At 47.7% G+C, this 20087-nt stretch overlaps 1 protein-coding gene across 1 annotated transcript in view; it reads right to left on the minus strand.

Moving 5' to 3' along the window:
* The window catches only part of LOC139234695 (very long chain fatty acid elongase 4-like), a 60938-nt gene extending 43403 nt beyond the window's left edge, over window positions 1–17535 (minus strand). The window contains exon 1 of the mRNA XM_070865372.1: window positions 17469–17535. The gene's annotated coding sequence lies outside the window, so the exon portion shown is untranslated. The remainder of the gene's footprint in view (window positions 1–17468) is intronic.
* Window positions 17536–20087: the final 2552 nt, after the last annotated feature.

The following is a 20087-nucleotide window of genomic DNA, read 5'->3' on the forward strand; positions in this document are numbered from 1 at the left end:
AGGCCTGGTGAACCTTTGTGCATATGGGTTATTGAGAACTCTTGATATGTAATGTTTCCGATTAAAGATCACCGTTAATGTTGTTTAGAAATGTCATTTGTCTTTTTAAGGTCAACCTGAGAAGGTCGTCTCATTTCACCCACCCATTCCTCCTGCACCAACCACCTCGGAGGAGGAAGAGGAAGATGATGAACAATTTAGTGTGGAGAAAGAGGAAGAGCAGGAGGAGGAGGAGGAGGAATCAAACATTGTTGTGGGGGGGGGGTGGGGGGGGGGAGATCCTGCGGTCATCTCTATTGAGAGCGATGAGGCATTGGGACCAAGCCAAGGCGCGACCATTTTGCACACGCCGACCCATGGAGGTCAGGTCAGCGAGGTGAGCAATCGCCTACCTCGGACAGGCAGACGGAGTGATTGATATCCCTGTGCAGGGAGACGGTCGCGACCTTATCCAGGAGTTCGAGGGTTTCTCCACGAACTGGAGCCAGTTCGCAACAACCTGGCACGAACTTCTCCAACTGGTCTTCCGTGCAAACGGAGATAGCACGGGAGACGTTGGAGGCGATCCGAGAACAGACCGCCGCAACCAATGCCCTTCGGCATGAGTTGCTGGCTGGACACGGCGCTGCACCCCAAGGTGTCGTGTCGACTTGGAGTGAGACCCCTAGCACTCAAGTGAGTACGGAGGACACCATTCCTCCTGATTCGGAAGTGGAGCCTCAGGCTTCTGCATCCAATCCATCATCTCCACCACAGCAGGAAGTCTTGCCGTCCCACGTGCACACCACGTTCGTGTTGGGCTGCGGAGACCAAAACCGGCGGGTAGGGTAAGAACACGGAGTGAGAAAGGACCTGGAGGGAAACGTCGCCAGAGGTAGGGAGGGGGGGTGTGTTTTTCAATTACATCGTTAAATTGTTAATGTTTTGTTCATGGTTGTTTGGGGTTGGGGGTGGGGGTGGGGAGGGTGTTGTTAACTCATTTTTTAAAATTAATTTGTTGTGTTAATAAAAATTTTTTATTGAGCTCAACAATTGTTGTGCCTTCTCTCTTAGTTACGATAGTTACATTAAGCATAACATTTTAATATAACATATTTACAGTTGTTCATCATTATTTGTTCATGTCTTTTATTATCGCATCATTTTACTTAAGCCAAGCATTAATGCAGATGCCAGGTCAGTGCAGGCAAGGCAAAAATGAAACCTCATGCAAATGAAACTTTTGATTAATCGTAACTGTAAATGCAAATGTGAATATCCACAATGAAAGTTCATGTAAAGCGTTCATAAATAAGCTGCTGATGCAACAGCTTAGCAGCCGTGTAACGGTCACTGGGTACTGGTCTGGGGGGGGGGGGGGGGGGGGGGGTGTACCGGTGCTCGATCGCCAGGCTGATTGCCCTCCCCGAGGTCCTCGCCGGCTGGCTCTTCCGGCTCCCCTCCTTCTGGAAGTGGGCCTGCAGCCCGATCTGGCATTACTTGTCCTCTCCTTTTTCGCTATGTTATGCAGCATGCAACACCACAATAAACTCAGGTGACCTGGTCAGGGTAGTACTGTAGGCTGCCAACAGAATGATCCAGGCATCTGAAGCGCTGCTTTAGGACTCCAATTGTCTTTTCAACGATGTTGCGTTCGCTATGTGATTTTCATTATAATGCTTCAGTGACAGGATTACAGTGGGGTCATCAGCCAACTGGCAAGGCCATATCCTTTATCGCCCGGCATCCAACCATGACCTTCTGGCTGATTGACAAAAGCCAGGGATAGCACTCTCACGTAGGATGTGCGCATCATGGATGCTGCCAGGAAATGTAGCATTTACTGTCATGATGATTTGGTTGTAGTCGACAACAAGTTGCACATTTAGGGAGTGGAATCTCTTTCTGTTACGAAACACCTCCGCGTTCTTTAAGGGGGCTTTCAGGGCAATGTGCGTGCAGTCTATTGCTCCCTGCATTTGGGGAAGTCTGCTATTCTCGAGAAACCCAAAGCCCTCCCAGTCTGTGCCTCCCTGGTCATCGGGAAGCTTATAAAGTCCATCCTGCGAGCGTAAAGGGCTTCAGTCATCTGTCGAATGCAGCAGTGTGTAGCGTGCTGAGAGATATGGCAGATGTCGCCAGCTGAAGCCGGAAAAGATCCCGATGCGTAGAAGGCTCAGGCTGCAGTAACCAACAGGCAGTGCGGTTCTGATAGTGCTGGAAGGCTGCAGATCACCCTTGACGAGTTGGCAAATCTCATCGATGATCTCCTTCTGGAATCACAACCTTCTAAGACAAACGTTTTCATACAAGTTCAGGCAAGATTGCTTTTCCAAGTACCTTCGTTGGCTGTACGCTCGCCTCCTCTGTCTTCGTCTGTCTACGCATTACTCTGCCACCTCTTCGATTGATCCTTTCAGTAACCAGCGTGTGTGCAGTTACGAGTAATGGCAGGGAAAGCAGAGGCCCCATCACTATCAATAATTACTTTCACTAAATTAAACGAATCTCTCTACACTGTATACCAGTCAGTCTAATAGGTTCCAACAATATCAGTAATTATTTTCACTATCTATAAAAGCACTTCACAAAAAAAAATGCCTATACAATACCTACTATCATTATATATACCATAATATAATATTGAGAGTTGATCTATCTATAAATAACTCTCTAAATAACTCTCAACTATTTAGCTCCTTTTTCTCTGTTGCCTCCACCTTTCCTCGGATCTTCAAAATGACATCTGTAGTGCCCATTTCCTTCTGTTAAGCCCGGGAAAAGCAACTATTTCTCAGCGATTTTTTCGGCCTTGCATCAGCCCAGCGAAGTGTCGGCTCGGTGCTGAAAGTTGGGATGGGCCTTGTGTCAGCGATCATTTCGGCGAAGTGAGCTGAAACTTCGGTGCCTATTTTTCCAGCGATGTTTTGGGCCTCGTTTCCATTTTTTGTTGAAAATGGGCGATAGAGGTCCGTTTTGGGCGATAGATGGGCATTAGATGCGCGATGTGAAGTGGAAATTCTAGCCCAATGAAACATAGAAATTTACAGCACAGAAGGAGGCCATTTCGGCCCATCGTGTCCACACTGGCTGACAAAGAGCCGCAAGGCCCTTGGTCAGCAGCCCTAAAGGTTACATATAAACCTATAAACAATGACGGGAAGGCAAAGAGCACTCAGCCCAACCAGTCCGCCTCATACAACTGCGACACCACTTATACTGAAACATTCTACACTCCACCCCAACCGGAGTCATGTGATATCCTGGGAGGCGCAAAAACCAGATAAAAACCCAGGCCAATTTAAAAATTCCTCTCCAACCCATCAAGGCGATCAAAACTAGTCCAGGAGATCACCCTGGTTGTATTCGATTCCCTGCAGTACTTACCATTATATCTGCGCCGTCCAACATAAGGTCATCCAGTCTAATCCAATTACCAGCTCTAGGTCCGTAACCCTGCAGGCTACGGCACTTTAAGTGCCCATCCAACCATCTCCTAAAAGTGGTAAAGGTTTCTGCATCCACCACTCTTCCAGGCAGCAAGTTCCAGATCACCACAACCCTCTGCGTAAAGAAGCCCCCCCTCAAATTCCCTCTAAACCTTCCACAAACCACCTTAAAACTATGCCCCCTCATAATAGACCTTTCCACCAATGGAAATAGGCCCTTACTATCCACTATGTCCAGGCCCCTCAATATGGTCTCCTCTCAACCTCCTCTGTTCCAATGAGAACAAACTCAGCCTATCCAATCTGTCCTCATAACTAAGATTCTCCATTCCAGGCAGCATCCTAGTAAATCTCCTCTGCACCTTCTCTCATGCAATCACGTCCTTCCTATAATACAGCGACCAGAACTGCACGCAGTACTCCAGCTCTGGCCTAACCAAAGTATTATACAATTTAAGCATAACCTTCCTGCTCTTATATTCTATGCCTCGGCCAATAAAGGCAAGCATTCCGTATGCCTTCTTAAACACCTGAAACATTCTACACTCTACCCCAACTGGAGCCATGTGATATCCTGGGAGAGGCAAAAACCAATAAAAACCCAGGCCAATTTTTAAATTCCTGCTACTTTCAGGGATCTGTGGACAAGCATTCCAAGGTCCCTTTGTTCATCTACACTATTAAGTGGCCTACTGCTTAAAGTGTATACTCTTTCCTTATTAGCCCTCCCAAAATGCATCACCTCACACTTCTCTGAATTAAATTCCATTTGCCACTGCTCTGCCCATCTGACCAGTAGATTGATATGCTCCTGTAGCCCATGACTTTCCTCTTCATTATCAACCACACAGCCAATTTTAGTATTGTCTGTAAACTTCTTAATCATACTCCCTATATTCAAATCTAAATCGTTGATATATACCGCAAAAAGCAAGGGAACCAGTACTGAGCCCAGCGGAACCCCACTGGAAACATCCTTCCAGTCACAAAAAACATCCATCAATCATTATCCTTTGCTTCCTACCTCCGCAAATTTTGGATTCAACTTTCCACTTTGCCCTGGATCTCATGGGCTTTAACCTTCATGACCAGTCTACCATGTGGAACCTTATCAAAAGCCTTGCTAAAGTCCATATATTATTACATCATATACACTATCCTCATCGAATCCTCTTGGTTACCCCCTCAAAAAATTCAATCAGTTTAGTCAAACACGATCTTCCCTTAACAAATCCGTGCTGACTGTCCCTAATTAATCCTTGCCTTTCCAAATATAGATTTATCCTGTCTTTCAGGATTTTTTCCAATAATTTTTCCACCACTGAGGTTAGGCTGACAGGCCTATAATTACTCGGCCTATCTCTTTCTCCCTTCTTAAACAAGGGTACTACATTAGTAGTCCTCCAATCCTCTGGCACCATGCCCAGATCCAAAGAGGACTGGAAAATGGTGGTGAAGACCTCTGCTATTTCCTCTTTTACTTCGCTCAGTAGCCTGGGATGCATTTCATCCGGGCCTGGGGACTCATCTACTTTCAAGGCTGCTAAGTCCCTTAATACTTCTTCTCGTACTATATTTATTTCATCCAGAATATCACACTCCTCCTCAATAGCAGTATTTGCATTGCCCCTTTTCTTTGTGAAAACAGATGCAAAGTATTCGTTAAGAATCTTACCAACATCTTCCACCTCCCCACAAAGATTACCCTCATGGTCTCTAATAGGCCCTACCCTTTCTTTAGTTACCCTCTTACTCGCAATATATTAATAGAACAACTTTGGGTTTTCCTTAATTTTACTGGCCAAGAATTTCTCGTGCTCTCTCTTACCATTCCTAATATCCTTTTTAATTTTGCCTCTTAACTTTCTATATTTCTCTAAAGATTCTATAGTATTTAGCTGTTGGTGTATGACATAAGCGTCCTTTTTTTTTCTTAATCCTCCCCTGCAATCCTTAGACATCCAGGGAGCTCTAGAATTATTTTTCCCAGCCTATTTCTTTAAGGGCACATGTTTGGCCTGAGCCTTCTGGATCTCCTGCTTAAATGCCTCCCACTGTTCCGACACTGATTTACCCACAAGTAGCTGTTTCTAGTCCACAATGGCCAAATCACTCCTTAAACTTCGCAAAATTAGCTTTTCCCCAATTCAGAACTTTTATTTCAGGCCTACCCTTGTCCTGATCCAAAACCAACTTGAATCTGACTGAATTATGGTCACTGGCACCCAAGTGCTCTCCCACTCATACCCCTTTCAACCTGCCCAGCTTTATTCCCCAAAACTAAATCCAAGACCGCCCCCTCTCATGTTGGGCTTGCTGCACACGGACTAAAAAGTTCTCTTGAATGCATTTCAAGAATTCCGTACCTTCTACACCCTTCCCGCTAAATTTTTCCCAATCAATATTTGGATAGTTAAAATCCTCTACTATTACTACCCTATGGTTTTTGGACTTCACAGCAATTTGCCTACATATTTGCTCCTTTATCTCCCTCCCACTGTTCAGGGGTCTATAATACACGCCCAGCAGTGTGATCGCCCCTTTTTTATTTTTCAATTCGACCCATATAGCCTCATTTGATGATCCCTCTAACATATCATCCCTCCTCACCGCTGTAATAGTTTCTTTAATCAATTCCACGACATTTCCCCCCCCCCCCCCGCTTTTTTTACCCCCCTCTCTATCTTGTCTAAAAATCCTGTAGCCTGGAATAATGATCTGCCAAACCCGCCCCTCTTTCAGCCATGTTTTTGTAATGGCTATAATATCATACTCCCAAGTATCTACCTGTGCTCTTAGCTCATCCGCCTTATTCGCTATACTCCTTGCATTAAAGTATATACCATTCAGCACAGGAAGACCTCCTTGCTTACTACTTACTAAGCCTCGTTTCCTCTGTCTTACAGATTCGCTTTCTAGATTCTTGCTATCCAATTTCTGCTTTACTTCCTTCACTTTTGAATTTGTTCTCAGGTTCCCACCCCCTGCCAAGCTAGTTTAAACTCTCCCCAACAGCACTAGCAAAACTCCCCACGAGGATATTGGTCCCGGCACTGTTGAGGTGCAACCCGTCTGGTTTGTACAGGTCCCATCTCCCCCAGAAGCAGCCCCAATGCCTCAAGAATTTAAAGCCCTCCCTACTGCACCTAGTTTCCAGCCACGTGTCCATCCTCTCTATCCTTCTATTCTTATACTCATTAGCACGTGGCACCGATAGCGACCCAGAGATTACAACCTTTGAGCTCCTACCCTTTAATTTTCATCCTAGCTCCCTGAATTCTTCCTGTAGGACCTCATCCTTCATTTTACCTATGTCATTGGTCCCCATATGGACCACAACCTCTAGCTGTTTACCCTCCCTCCCCAGAATGCCCTGCGTCCACTCTGTGACATCCTTGACCCTGGCACCAGGGAGGCATCAAACCATTCGGGAGTCACGTCTACGGCTGCAGAAACGCCCGTCTGTTCCCCTATCACTCGGGCTTTTGTTCTTCGTCCCTGCCCCCTGTGCAGCTGAGCCACCCGTGGTGCCTTGGAATTGGCTCTGGCTGCACCCCCTAAAGGCACCATCGTCCTTACCGATACTCAGAAGTGAATATCGATTTGAAAGCGAGATGGACTCACGGGGGGACTCCTGTGCTACCTGCCTAGCATTCTTACAACGTCTGGTGGTCACCCACTTCCCCTCTGCGTGCCCACCTTCAAGCTGAAGGGTGTCCACCTCCTGAAATGTACCGTATTGACTCCACCCGCTGCTCCAGCTCTGAAACGTGGAGCTCGAGCAGTTGAAGCTGGAGACACCTCCTGCACACATGGTTGTCTAGGCTGCGCGAAGCATGCAGGACTCCCCACATGCCGCAGGATGTGCACTCCACGGGACTGAGCTGCACTGCCATCCCTCTCGTTAGACTTATCTAGAGAGGTGGAGAGAGACACATGCGATGTTTTGAGGAAATGCAAAAAAAGCTGCCTCTCACATATATTTAATTACACAGGTGCCTGACATCTCATTTTCCATGAAATCACTCAGCAGTCATCTTTTATATGGTGCACAGATCTTGTTCTTACTGGATGTAGTTTTAAGACTCTGGTCAATGCTAACATGGCATCTTTCTTTGTAAATTGTCCTGAGTTTGGAGGATGAGGGAAGCAAAAATATATGCCACATTAACAGTTGTGGTTAGTGGTACCACCTTATTTGTAATATTAAGTATTTCATATATCACACACCACACTTTAAATGACATACTTAATGATTTTCTCAAATAATCAGCTCAATGAACCTTTCTGATTTGCTCAAGTATCCAACTGATACCAATCAGAGACAAGGAACCGAATGCACAGATCCAACCAAACGGTTCATCAAAATACTTTCGGACACCATTTTCCTACTTCCTGCAGCACATACAAAATTCTACAGGGAAAAATAATCGTTAAAATTTGGCATAAAATGAATCATTTCATGTTTGAAGTGTCGACATGAAGCTTCCCTTTGCCCCGCTGGTTAAACTTGAACCGTTCCGACCCCCTCTCTGGGGCATGGGTTATGCTCGAGTCGCACAGTTTGAGGGTTCCAGCTGAACTTTGGTGTAAGAGAGATACGCCACAGTGATAAGTATTGTACTTGCATATTGTTAACTGATCAGATGGCTCCCTGATGGGAGTAAGTGCATTGAAGCAATTACACTCCAACGTCTTCTTTTGCATTACTTTTGTTACTCTTTGACAGGCATATTCTAGAAGGTCTGGAAATAAAAGCAGTTAGTTATCACCACTAATTTGAGTGTTTATTCAAACAAGGATAGAGGACAGCGCATCTTTGTCACTTAGGTTTTGATCTACCTAGTCACTGAAATGTTGTTGATCTTTGCGGCATTACTTGGAACAAATGGAGAGTATTGAATGGGGTCAGGCTGGAGCGAGAATGTAGGAAGACTTGAATTCCATTTTGTGGCAAATTCACTTGCAATAGATGCCAAAAAGAGAGCATTTCTATGGACCTGCAACATATGGATTGATTAAAAGACTTGCATTTATATAGCGCTTTTCACGACCATCGGACATCTTAACAGCCAATTAAATACTTTTGAAGTGCAGTCACTGTTGTAATGTAGGAAACACAGCAGCCAATTTTCTTTGTGCACAGCAAGCTCCCACAAACAGCACTGTGATAACGACCAGATAATCTATTTTTGTTATGTTGATTGAGGGACAAATATTGACCAGGACACCGAGGATAACTCCCCTGCTCCTCTTTGAAATAGTGCCATGGGATCTTTTCTGTCCACTTAGCAGAGAGGGCCTCGGTTTAACGTCTCATCTGAAAGACGGTACCTCCGATAGTGCAGCACTTCCTCAGTTCTGCACTGGAGTGTCAGCCTAGATTTTTGTATTCAAGTCCCTGGAGTTAGTGGTTATGTCAGTAATGCACTTATGAATGACTCCATGAGGCAATGTGTTGTACTCAAACTGCAGTGACCTTGGTCCTTTATTCGTAACTCCTGAGTGAGGCACAAGCATGGTGGGGCAGCCTTTTATACTGGGCCCTGCACACCTATGCAGGTGACCCTCAGGTCTCCCACCACAGTGCCCTCTGGTGGACAGCCCCTGCCACAGGGGCAGGAAACCCTGGTCTCCACCAGTTGCACCCTCTAGTGGTGCCAGCATAGTATATACACAGTGTAAACCTTATTGATAGTACATCAGGTAACAAGTCTCCACCTTATGAAACTATACAGTGACTACACAAAGAGTATATCTATAGTCTGCATATATAACATTACTCTCCCCCAAGTCCTTTGTGCCAATTACCTTTGCACAATGTGCTCTGGCTTAGATCTCCCTAGACTTAAGTGCCAATAGCCCTTGCACCTTGGCTGTGCTTTGGCTTGGCTCTCTCCCTGTTAACCCCCAAGTCCTTTTGCCACAACATTGGGGAGTGGTTACCAGTTTGGATGGTTTGATGATGCAATGGAGGTTCCAGTGGGTTCTGGGTGTGATCCATGTGTGTGTCCATGGCTACGTATATCCATTCCCGCCCCCCCCCCCAATCAGGCCCATTACATAAACATACAGGATCAGACACAGTGCAAGTACAAAGAAAGGAATTTACAGTTTGTATCGTGACATCTTGGTTCAGTGACTTACATTCGTTACGTTTTGCAGTTGTGCGCCAGGATTGGGTAGATTGCATTCATGGTTCAGTCATGGTAAGTACTGAGGTAGCAGTACAGGTATGCGAGGACGCAGGTTCCAGAGCAACCGGACAGGGTCCTAGTCGTCTGATAGTGGCGCTGCGATTCCTGCTAGTGGGGTGGGCTTGGTTCACTCACCTAGCCTGAAGTCAGGGCCTTCTTCTCTGGTGCCTGGCCCAAGCAAAGATGAGGTTTTGCTCTGCCTCGGAGCACGGGGGACATCGATTGCTGGAGTGAAGAGGTCTTCCCATGTCCACTGGATCTTTCCCATCCAGCTTCTTCTGAATAGTGTTGGATCATCACCTGCAACAATCCACAGAGGTAACTTGTGTACAATGCCATTATGGATTACACTTATATCCGCACTACCAAGGACTGGGATCAGCTCCTTGGTGTAGGTGCGCAACTTTTCCTGTACTGGAACCAGCTCGGGTCGTTTTTCATTCCATAGCCTCTCAAAGGCATCCTGGCTCATCATTGACTGGCTCGCTCCAGTGTCCAATTGCATGAAGACTGGAACGCCGTTTATCTCAACTTCCATCTTCATTGTAGGACAATCAGTGGTGCAGGTATATCCTCCATACACCACTTCTTGGGGCTGAGCTGCATCTCTGGCCAAATCATCATACTCCCCGCTGGATTCAAAGTCATCTACCGACTCCTCTGCTAGACGGTGAGTCGCATTTCTTCTACACATACGCTGGAGGTGGCCCTTCGTGTTACAGGCTTTGCATACGTACTCAGCAAACCGACACTGGTGAGCCCTATGGTTTCCTCTTCAACGCCAGTATGTATGGTACGCGATTAGCACTCCGCGGCGGACTCTGTTCTGTAACCCTGAGGTCTGTGCTCTCTGCCCTGGGCAGAGCCACGGTCTACAATCTTGCTTGTGAAAGGCACCATTCTGTGTACAGTACTTGCCGGGTTTGAATCCATAGGATGAATAATTTGCTTGGTGCTGCAGGTCGAGGTCATAAACACCTGACTGATGCTGATGGCCTTCTGCAGATTGACTGTGGTGTCAGCAGATAATAGCTTGTGAAGGAGGCCCTCGTGGCCAATTCCCATGATGAAGATGTCTCGCAATGCTTCGTTGAGGTGGGTGCCGAAATCACACGGTGGCACAAGTCCCCTGAGGTTGGCAGTGTATTTTGCAATCACCTGGCCCTCAGATCTGTGGTGAGTGTAGAATCTGTGCCTGGCCGTGAAGATGCTCTCTTTTGGTTTTAGTTGGTCACAAATTAGTTCAGTCAGCTCAACGTATGGCTTATCCTTGGCCTTCGTGGGTGCCAGGAAGTTCCTGACAAGGCGGTAGACCTCAGGCCGACAACTGGTCAGCAGTATAGCCTTGCACTTCTCCGCCAATGTGTCCATCTCCCCTGCCAGGTCATTTGCCACGAAATATTGCTCGAGCCTTTCTGTGAAAGCATCCCAATCATCACTCTCTGCAAAGTCTTTTAGTGTGCCAAAGGTAGCCATAATCGCATGAAAGTTCATATTCTCATCACCAGTTGTTACATCTGTAATGCACTTATGAATGACTCCACGAGGCAATGTGTTATACTCAAACAGTAGTGACCTTCGTCCTTTATTCGTAACTCCAGAGTGAGGCACAAGCATGGTGGTCAGCCTTTTATACTGAGTCCTGCACACCTCTGCAGGTGACCCTCAGGTCTCCCACCGTAGTGCCCTCTGGTGGACAGCCCCTGCCACAGGGACAGGAAACCCCGGTCTCCACCAGTTGCACCCTCTAGTGATGCCAGCATAGTACATGCAGAGTGTAAACCCTATTGATAGTACATCAGGTAACAAGTCTCCATCTTATGCAACTACACAGTGACTACACAGAGAGTATATCTATAGTCTGCATATATAACAGGTGGGTTTCTCAACGATGTAATAAGAGACCACTTTCTCTTCAGTTTGAAGGATACAGCCTTATTCCAGCCCTATTATATAACTGCCCGCACTGTGATGTGTGCACGCAATAGGTCCGTGCAGCAGAGCTGGTCTCCAGTCATCCTGGTTAACCCTTGCCACTGGATAATGGCCTAGCTCTGTCGAGCCCGTGTGGCTGATGTGCAACGGTCACCACACGTTAAAAAAATCCACGCACAGGCATCTTCCACCCCCTCAACTGGAGCTCAGGACTGGAACATCGAGTCCTTCATTAAAACATCTGTGAACTCATGTGGAAGCAAGTCATCCTGGTTCGAGGGACCCCCTATGATGATGATAAAACTGCAAAGATTAACTCTTGTAAACACTAATTCACGGGTCTTGGCAATTGGATGCATTTTCAAAATAACTAGTTTTACTACTCTGCCGTACTCCCCAGTTGCAGGAACACCTGCAACTCGCCTCCTTTATGTTGAAAGAGTGGCCTCAATGATGTTGCATCACATCATTTCACTGAAATTCTGCAGGAAATAATTGGCATTATCACAGAACTCTGAATTGCCGAATGATTGACCGGTTCTGGCCCACTGGAAAAGAGATCGTCTTTCTACCAGAAGTGCAGCAGACAAGCATCGCTTGTCCCAATTGCTACATTGAAAAGGCACCCTGCAAGAAGTGTGTTACTGAATGACAGAAGGAGCTATACTGCACAACAAGCCACGCTTGGGTATCCAGTTCTGAGCAATTGCCCCCTCCCCTCAGTTACAGATTAAATGGTCACGGTTATGTCCTTACACACTACAGCAAATCAACACGAGGCACATACTGGAGACAAGGTCACTCTGTGACCTGAACCTTTATTCCCAGGACCAAGAAGTGATGACCCTGCGTGGTACCTCCCTTTATATACCTGGATGACCAGGTGAGGAGTGTCTCCCACAAGTTCACCCCCTGTGGTCAAGGTGTGCATTTCTCAGGTGCATACAGTGTACAGTGTTGTTACATAAAGGTTACAATCATGACATTACCTCCCCCCAACGTCTTTGGGTAAAAGATTGAGTCTTTCAGGCGGTCGATGCTCTCTCGTGGTGCGCCACAGTTGGGGCTCTGGTTGTTGAGCCTTGGCATGCGTCTTTGTCGCCTGTGGTGATTCCAGCTCATCCGGGCTGACCGCAGGCACTGTGCATGCTGCTGACGGTTCTTGTTGCTCGTTCACTGGCAGTGGTATGGGCAGCATCTCATGATTTTCCTCAGGTTCCTCAGTGTCCATGCTGAACCTTTTTTTTTTAAAACTTGGTCCAGATGCTTGCGGCATATCTGCCCATTGTTGAGCCTGACCACTATGACCCTATTCCCCTCTTTACCAATTACAGTACCCTCGAGCCACTTGGGCCCCACAGCGTGATTAAGAACAAATACAGGGTCATCGATTTCTATCCATCTCCCCTTTGAGTTACGGTCGTGGCACTCATTTTGGGACTGGCACTTGCCCTCAACAATGTCTGACAAGACTGGATGAATGAGAGACAGCCGAGTTTGCAGTGTACGTTTCATGAGTAGTTCTGCTGGCGGGACTCCCGTGAGCGAGTGCAGTCGGGATCTGTAGGTCAGCAGGAGGCGCGATAGACAGTATTGAAGGAAGGGTTCTTGAATCCGGAGCATGCCTTGCTTTATGATTTGGACCACACGTTCCGCCTGGCCATTGGAAGCCGGCTTGAACGGTGCTGTCCTGACATGTTTGATGCCATTACCCGATATGAACTCCCGGAATTCATAGCTGGTGAAACATGGGCCGTTGTCGCTAACTAGGGTGTCCGGCAAGCCGTGGGTCGCCAAGACCGCACGCAGACTCTCCACTGTGGTGGATGTCGTGCACGAATTCAATATGATGCACTCGATCCATTTCGAGTACACATCAACAACAATGAGGAATATTTTTCCCATGAACGGGCCCGCGTAGTCTACGTGAATACGTGATCATGGCTTGGTGGGCCAGGGCCATGGGATGAGTGGGGCTTCCCTGGGGCCACTGCCTAGCTGGGCACACGTCGTGCACCTGCGAACAGTGTTTCAGGTCTGCATCAATTCCCGGCCACCATAAATGTGACCGGGCAATGGCCTTCATAAGCACGATGCCTGGGTGCTTACTGTGGAGTTCCCTGATGAATGCTTCCCTACCCCTCTGGGGCATGACTACCCAGCTGCCCTATTGTAGGCAGTCAGCTTGGATGGAGAGTTCATCCATCCGTCTGTGAAACGGTCTGACCTCTTCAGGGCATGCTCCGTATGCGGGCGCCCAATCCCCAGTCAGGACACATTTCTTAATCAGAGATAGGAGGGGATCTCTGTTTGTCCAGGTTTTGATCTGGTGGGCTGTGATGGGGGAGCCTGCGCTGTCAAAGGCATCGACAGCCATGACCATCTCCGCGCTTTGCTCCGCTGTCCCCTCAGTGGTGGCCAGTGGAAGCCTGCTGAGCGCGTCAGCGCAATTTCCAGTGCTTGGCCGGTGCGGTATAGTAACCAGCGTGAGAGCCCATCGCTGTATGCGAGCTGACGCATTGGCATTGATAACATCCCTGTTGTCCGACAGCAAAGCTAACGGCTTGTGGTCCGTTTCTAACTCGAACCTTCTGCCAAAAAGGTACTGGTGCATCTTTTTCACCCCGTAGACACATGCGAGTGCTTCTTTTTCAACCATCCCATACCCCTTTTCTGCTTGGGAAAGCGATCTGGAGGCATAAGCCACAGGTTGGAGTTGGCCCTCATTATTACTCTGCTGCAACACGCACCCAACCCCATAGGGTGATGCATCACATGTCAAAACCAATTTCTTACAGGGGTCGTACAAGGTCAATAACTTATTAGAACAAAGCAGGTTCTGCGCCTGATTGAAAGCCCGTTCCGGACAGTCCCCCCAAAACCAATTGCAACCCTTACGCAGGAGCACGTGTAGTGGCTCCAGTAATGTACTTAAGTTCGGTAGAAAGTTCCCAAAATAGTTCAATAGTCCCAGAAGTGAACGCCACTCTGATGTGTTGCCGGGCCTGGGCGCGTGTCGGATCGCCCCAGTTTTGGATTCGGTTGGCCGGATCCCGTCTGCGGCAACCCTCCTGCCCAAAAACTCGACCTCTGGGGCCAAAAACACACACTTGGACTTCTTTAGTCACAGGCCTACCCGGTCCAGTCGGCGTAGCACCTCCTCCAGGTTGTGGAGGTGTTCCTCGATGTCTCGACCAGTGATAAGGATGTCGTCCTGAAATACGATTGTTCCGGGGATGGATTTGAGCAGGCTTTCCATGTTCCTCTGAAAGATAGCGGCTGCTGAACGAATGCCAAACGGACACCTGTTGTAGACAAACAGCCCCTTGTGCGTGGTGATGGTGGTCAGTAGCTTGGATTCTTCGGCCAGTTCCTGGGTCATGTCGGCCGAAGTGAGGTCCAACTTGGTGAACAACTTGCCGTCTGCTAATGTGGCAAAAAGATCCTCCACTCTCGGAAGCGGGTACTGGTCCTGAAGGGACACTCGGTTGATGGTGGCCTTGTAGTCGCCACAGATCCTGACTGAGCCATCCGTTTTTAGAACCGGGATGATGGGGCTTGCCCAGTTGCTGAATTCAACGGGTGAAATTATGCCCTCTCTTAGCAACCTGTCCAACTCACTCTCAATTTTCTCCCGCATCACATACGGCACAACTCTGGCTTTGTGGTGCACTGGTGTGGCATCCGGGGTGATGCATATCCTTACTTTGGTGCCTTTGAAAGTCCCGACGCCAGGTTGAAATAATGACTAGAGCTTTTGTAGGACCTGTGAGCATGAACTTCGCTCCACAAATGAAATGGTGTGCACATCCCCCCATTTCCCGTTCATCTCGGCTAGTCAGCTCCTCCCCAAAAGCACGGGACCATTTCCCGGGACAATCCAGAGTGGCAGCCTGTTCTGGATTATGTGTGACCACCAACATTGCACTGCCTAGCACTGGGATGATCTCTTTGGTGTATGTTCGTAATTGCGTGTCAATGTGTTCTAGTTTGGGTCTGCTAGCTCTGAGTGGCCACAGTTTCTCGAATTGTTGGACACTCATAAGCAACTGGCTGGCTCCTGTGTCCAGCTCCATGCGTACCGGGATGCCGTTTAACAGTACTCTCATCATCATAGGTGCCGTTTTTGTGTATGAGCTGTGGATGTTTGCCACCTGGACCCGCTAAACTTCAGCATCCATTGCTGTGTCCCAGGCATACCCCTGCCTTGCAGACCCCTCTTGTGGTTCATCCACTTCGTAAACCAGCCTCGCTGCGGGCTTCCTGCACATCCTGGCTAAATGTCTACTCAAGTTACAATTTCTGCAGATGAATTGTTGAAACCGGCAGGTCTTCGCAGCAGGTTTGCCCCCGCACCTCCAGCATGAGCTGAGAGTGTTGTGAACAAAAGAGCTGTTACCAGGCATTCCTCTCTGATTGTCTCTTTGATTACTCTTGAGCACTCTGTTCGTGGGTGTCAATGGTCCCATCCTGGGACGTATTGTGTTTTGTGAGGTTGTAAATGTCTGTTCAACCTGCCATTGTCTCTGTTGCGGACGCACCCTGGAGTCTGTTATTGCCTGGTTGGTGTTGAATTGCCCTTGCCTGCGGGGTTCTGAGTCACGTTTACCATGTTAACTCCCTGCTCCATCACCACGTTGGGAGCAGAGTTGCGCGCGTATATATGATCTTGATTTCCTCCTCCCCGCCATGAAGGTTTGAGCCATTAACGCTGCTGCTTCCAAGGTCAAGTCCTTGGTCTCAATTAGCTTCCTAAAAATCCTGGCATGACCAATGCCCTCAATGAAGAAATCCCGTAACATCTCCCCCCTACAGGCGTCTGTGAACTTAGAGGCTGGCCAAGTGCTGAAGGTCCGCAATGAAGTCCGGTATGCTCTGCCCTTCCCGACGTCGGTGCGTATAGAATCGGTGTCGGGCCATGTGTGTACTACTCGCCGGTTTGAGGTGCTCACCGATCAGTTTGCTGAGCTCCTCGAAGGTCTTGTCCGCCAGCTTCTCGGGTGCGAGCAGGTCTTTCATCAGCGCGTACGTCTTAGGTCCACAGCTGGTCAGTAGATGCGCCTTTCGCTTGTCAGCCGCTGTCTCTCCGAGCCAGTTCTTCGTGACAAAGCTCTGCTGGAGCCTCTCAACGAAATCATCCCAGTCCTTACCAACACAGTACCGTTCCTCCGTGCTACCGATGGCCATTCTCTTGAGCCACTGATTCCCGTTTCTCGTCGCCAAATGTTGTGTCCTTACACACTACAGCAAATCAACACGAGGCACATACTGGAGACAAAGTCACTCTGTGACCTGTACCTTTATTCACAGGACCAAGAAGTGATGACCCTGCGTGGGAGATCTCTTTATATACCTGGATGACCAGGTGAGGAGTGTCTCCCACAAGTTCACCCCCTGTGGTCAAGGTGTGCATTTCTCAGGTGTATACAGTGTAGTTACATAAAAATTACAGTTAAGGTTATAGTTATGTGAGGTTACAAACATGAGTGTCACAATGCAAGACCCACCAAATTCTGCTGCATATCCACATAAAAAATATAACCTTTTTTTTTAAAAAAGGGGGAAGTTACGTTTATCGTTTCAACAATCATCCAAGCATTTGAATGAAGCTCAATTTTCCAGCTCGTTTACAGATACATTTGTGCATACCTGGGTTTGCCTCCCAGCGCAAACTTGAAACCGAGTTTGAGCATTGTTGCCCGTTTTGCTGATGTCTACAATTTATGGGAGACCCCATTCCCCAGATGTGGCTGAGCCTCCAGTTCTATTTGCACGCAGCGCCGCGGGGAAACGGAGAGTAAAAGATTCTTGTACTTGCCTTTATAAAAAAAAAGCACACAATGCACTACAAAAGTTACAAAACAGCGGAGCTGCACACTGCCTTTGTCAGGAAATATCGATTCCGTACCTTCAGTTTACTGCTCGCAGCGTCCGACCTGCACCGAGTGATTTTTTTTTCCCGGAAGAAACTTCTTGCCACCCGTGACCTTCTGATTGAACCAATCAGGATGTGAAACTAACTCAACCGACGTTTAAAACCTGTCACAATGCTTATGGTGATGGTAAAACGATGATTTAAACCCCACATAAACCTGGAACTATAAATAAAAACATAAACCATAGTATATAGACTTTTTATTAATATTCACACACAAGTTTAAAAACTGAAGAGTATATTTTTCTTTCAAACTCACGATTTGCAGACTGCAAATCCTCTGGGAGGATAGACGCACCAACATCAGTGCTCTCACTCAGGCCAACATCCCCAGCGTCAAAGCACTGACCACACTCGACCAGCTCCGTTGAGCATGCCACATCGTCCGCATGCCCGACACGGGACTCCCAAAGCAAGGGCTCTACTCGGAACTCCTACACGGCAAGCGAGCCCAAGGTGGGCAGAGGAACTGTTTCAAGGACACCCTCAAAGCCTACTTGATAAAATGCAACATTCCCACCGGCACCTGGGAGTCCCTGGCCAAAGACCGCCCTAAGTGGAGGAATAGCATCCGGGAGGGCGCTGAGCACCTCGAGTCTCGTCGCTGAGAGCATGCAGAAAACAAGCGCAGACAGCGGAAGGAACGTGCGTCAAACCAGACTCCCCACCCACCCTTTCCTTCAACCACTGTCTGCCCCACCTGTGACAGAGACTGTAATTCCAGTGTTGGACAGTTCAGTCACCTGAGAACTTACTTTTAGAGTGGAAGCAAGTCTTCCTCGATTTCGAGGGACTGCCTATGATGATGATGATGGGTGAGCGGGACTTGGTGCGAGTTCGGACACGGGCAGCCAAGTTTTGGATCACCTTGAGTTTACTTTGGGTAAAATGTGGGAGGCCAGCCAGGTGTACGTTGGAATAGTCAAGTCTAGAGGTAACAATGACATGGATGAAGGCTTCAGCAGCAGAAGAGCTGAGACAGGGGTGGAGACAGTTGATGTTATGGAGGTGGAAATAGACGGTCTTAGTAATGCTGCGGATATGTGGTCGAAAGCCCATTTTAGGGTGAACTATGACACCAAGGTTGCGAACAGACTGGTTCAGTCTCAGACAGAGGTTGCAGAGGGATGGAGTCAGTGGCTAGGGAACGGAGTTTGTGGCGGGGACCAAAAACAACGGCTTCGGTCTTCCCAATATTCAATTGGAGAAAATTTCTGCTCATCCAAGACTGTATGGCAGGGGGCTTTCTTAGAAGAAGTTCGGCCCGGTGGGCAAGGGGAAGGAAGGGAAGAGGCAGAGGCAGCCGAACGGATGGTTTCAATCTTAGAGACAAAGAAGTCCATGAGCTCCTCACACTGATTGTCACATACTGCAGCTAATGACTTGACACTGGTGCCTCTGCTGACTGTGATGGGCAGTGGTCAGTGCTTTGTTAAGGTACCTAATGACCTCAGGCTGACTGGTGTCATGATACAGCAACAGCTTTGCACGTTCGTGCATCATTCGACAGCAAACTATGTTCCTCTGGCTGCTGCTATGCAATTTTAGAAGGTAGGTTTAAACATCTGCACCAATCTGCCTCACACCATCCTTCCCCCAAGCAATTTTACATTTCAAGGTGGCCGCTTCGGCTTTCTTTAGAGACATTTTACGGTAGAGTGAGTTTTTCAACCATGTGTTAGCTGCATGCTTCAGGCTAAGTGGCTGTTTTCCCACATGTGAGTGTGAAGAGCAAGTGTTGGTGAGCTAATCCTCCACAGAGGAGATTACTGCTCCTTGTTCTCATCGAATCTGGTCGCCCGAACACTTTTCAACAGGCTACTGGAAAGAAATCAAGAGCGGGAACAGAAACAGAGAATTTATCTGCAGCGCCAGGGGAAACTCAGGTTAACTCAACATAGACAGGGGATCAAATTGGGACTGTTTCCAAGTTGTAAGGCTCAATGGCACACTCATTGTAACAATTTAAGGAGCTCCCTCTTTTGATTTCTGTCTGGAAAGGGAGGGGGAGGGGTCGTGGAAAACAAATAATAACACTGAAGCCCAGAAAGCTAAGAAACTGAAGATCACAATCTCACATGAAAATGTTGATAGGCCTGTTTCATGTTACATACCCATCCAGTTTTCTCCCTCAGTGTAGATTACCGCCTCACAGCGCTGCTAGCTCTGCAATACTTTAGCACTCAATCTTGCAGCAAGACAGGGAGCTGGAACCTGCATTTGACAAATTGGAACACTGCACTTCTTCTGTAGAAGAGGGCAACATTGCCTCTTTAAGATTTCCTGACATGAGGTTGGTAAATTGGAATAAATTAGTTTTAGGATTGAATGGGCAGAGCTCTTCAAAAGCAGTTTTATGTACTTGTATTCCTTCTGAGGGCGTGGCTTAATCCACAAAATCTAGCCCGCTCCAACTCACCTCAATCCTGAAAGAGTTAATCCCGACTAGGCTTCAATCCCTAAATTAACTGGTTCCACTCACTCCCTCGACATCATATGAAGTGACAGGTTATGGTTGTTGGAACAGCATTAGTCACCTTACTCCACCCTCTGTGAACGGTTTTGATCCGAGCCCAATTGCTAGACGGACGG

This window comes from Pristiophorus japonicus, chromosome 22 (genome assembly GCF_044704955.1).
Source record: "Pristiophorus japonicus isolate sPriJap1 chromosome 22, sPriJap1.hap1, whole genome shotgun sequence".
In the NCBI taxonomy this organism is placed as follows: domain Eukaryota; kingdom Metazoa; phylum Chordata; class Chondrichthyes; family Pristiophoridae; genus Pristiophorus; species Pristiophorus japonicus.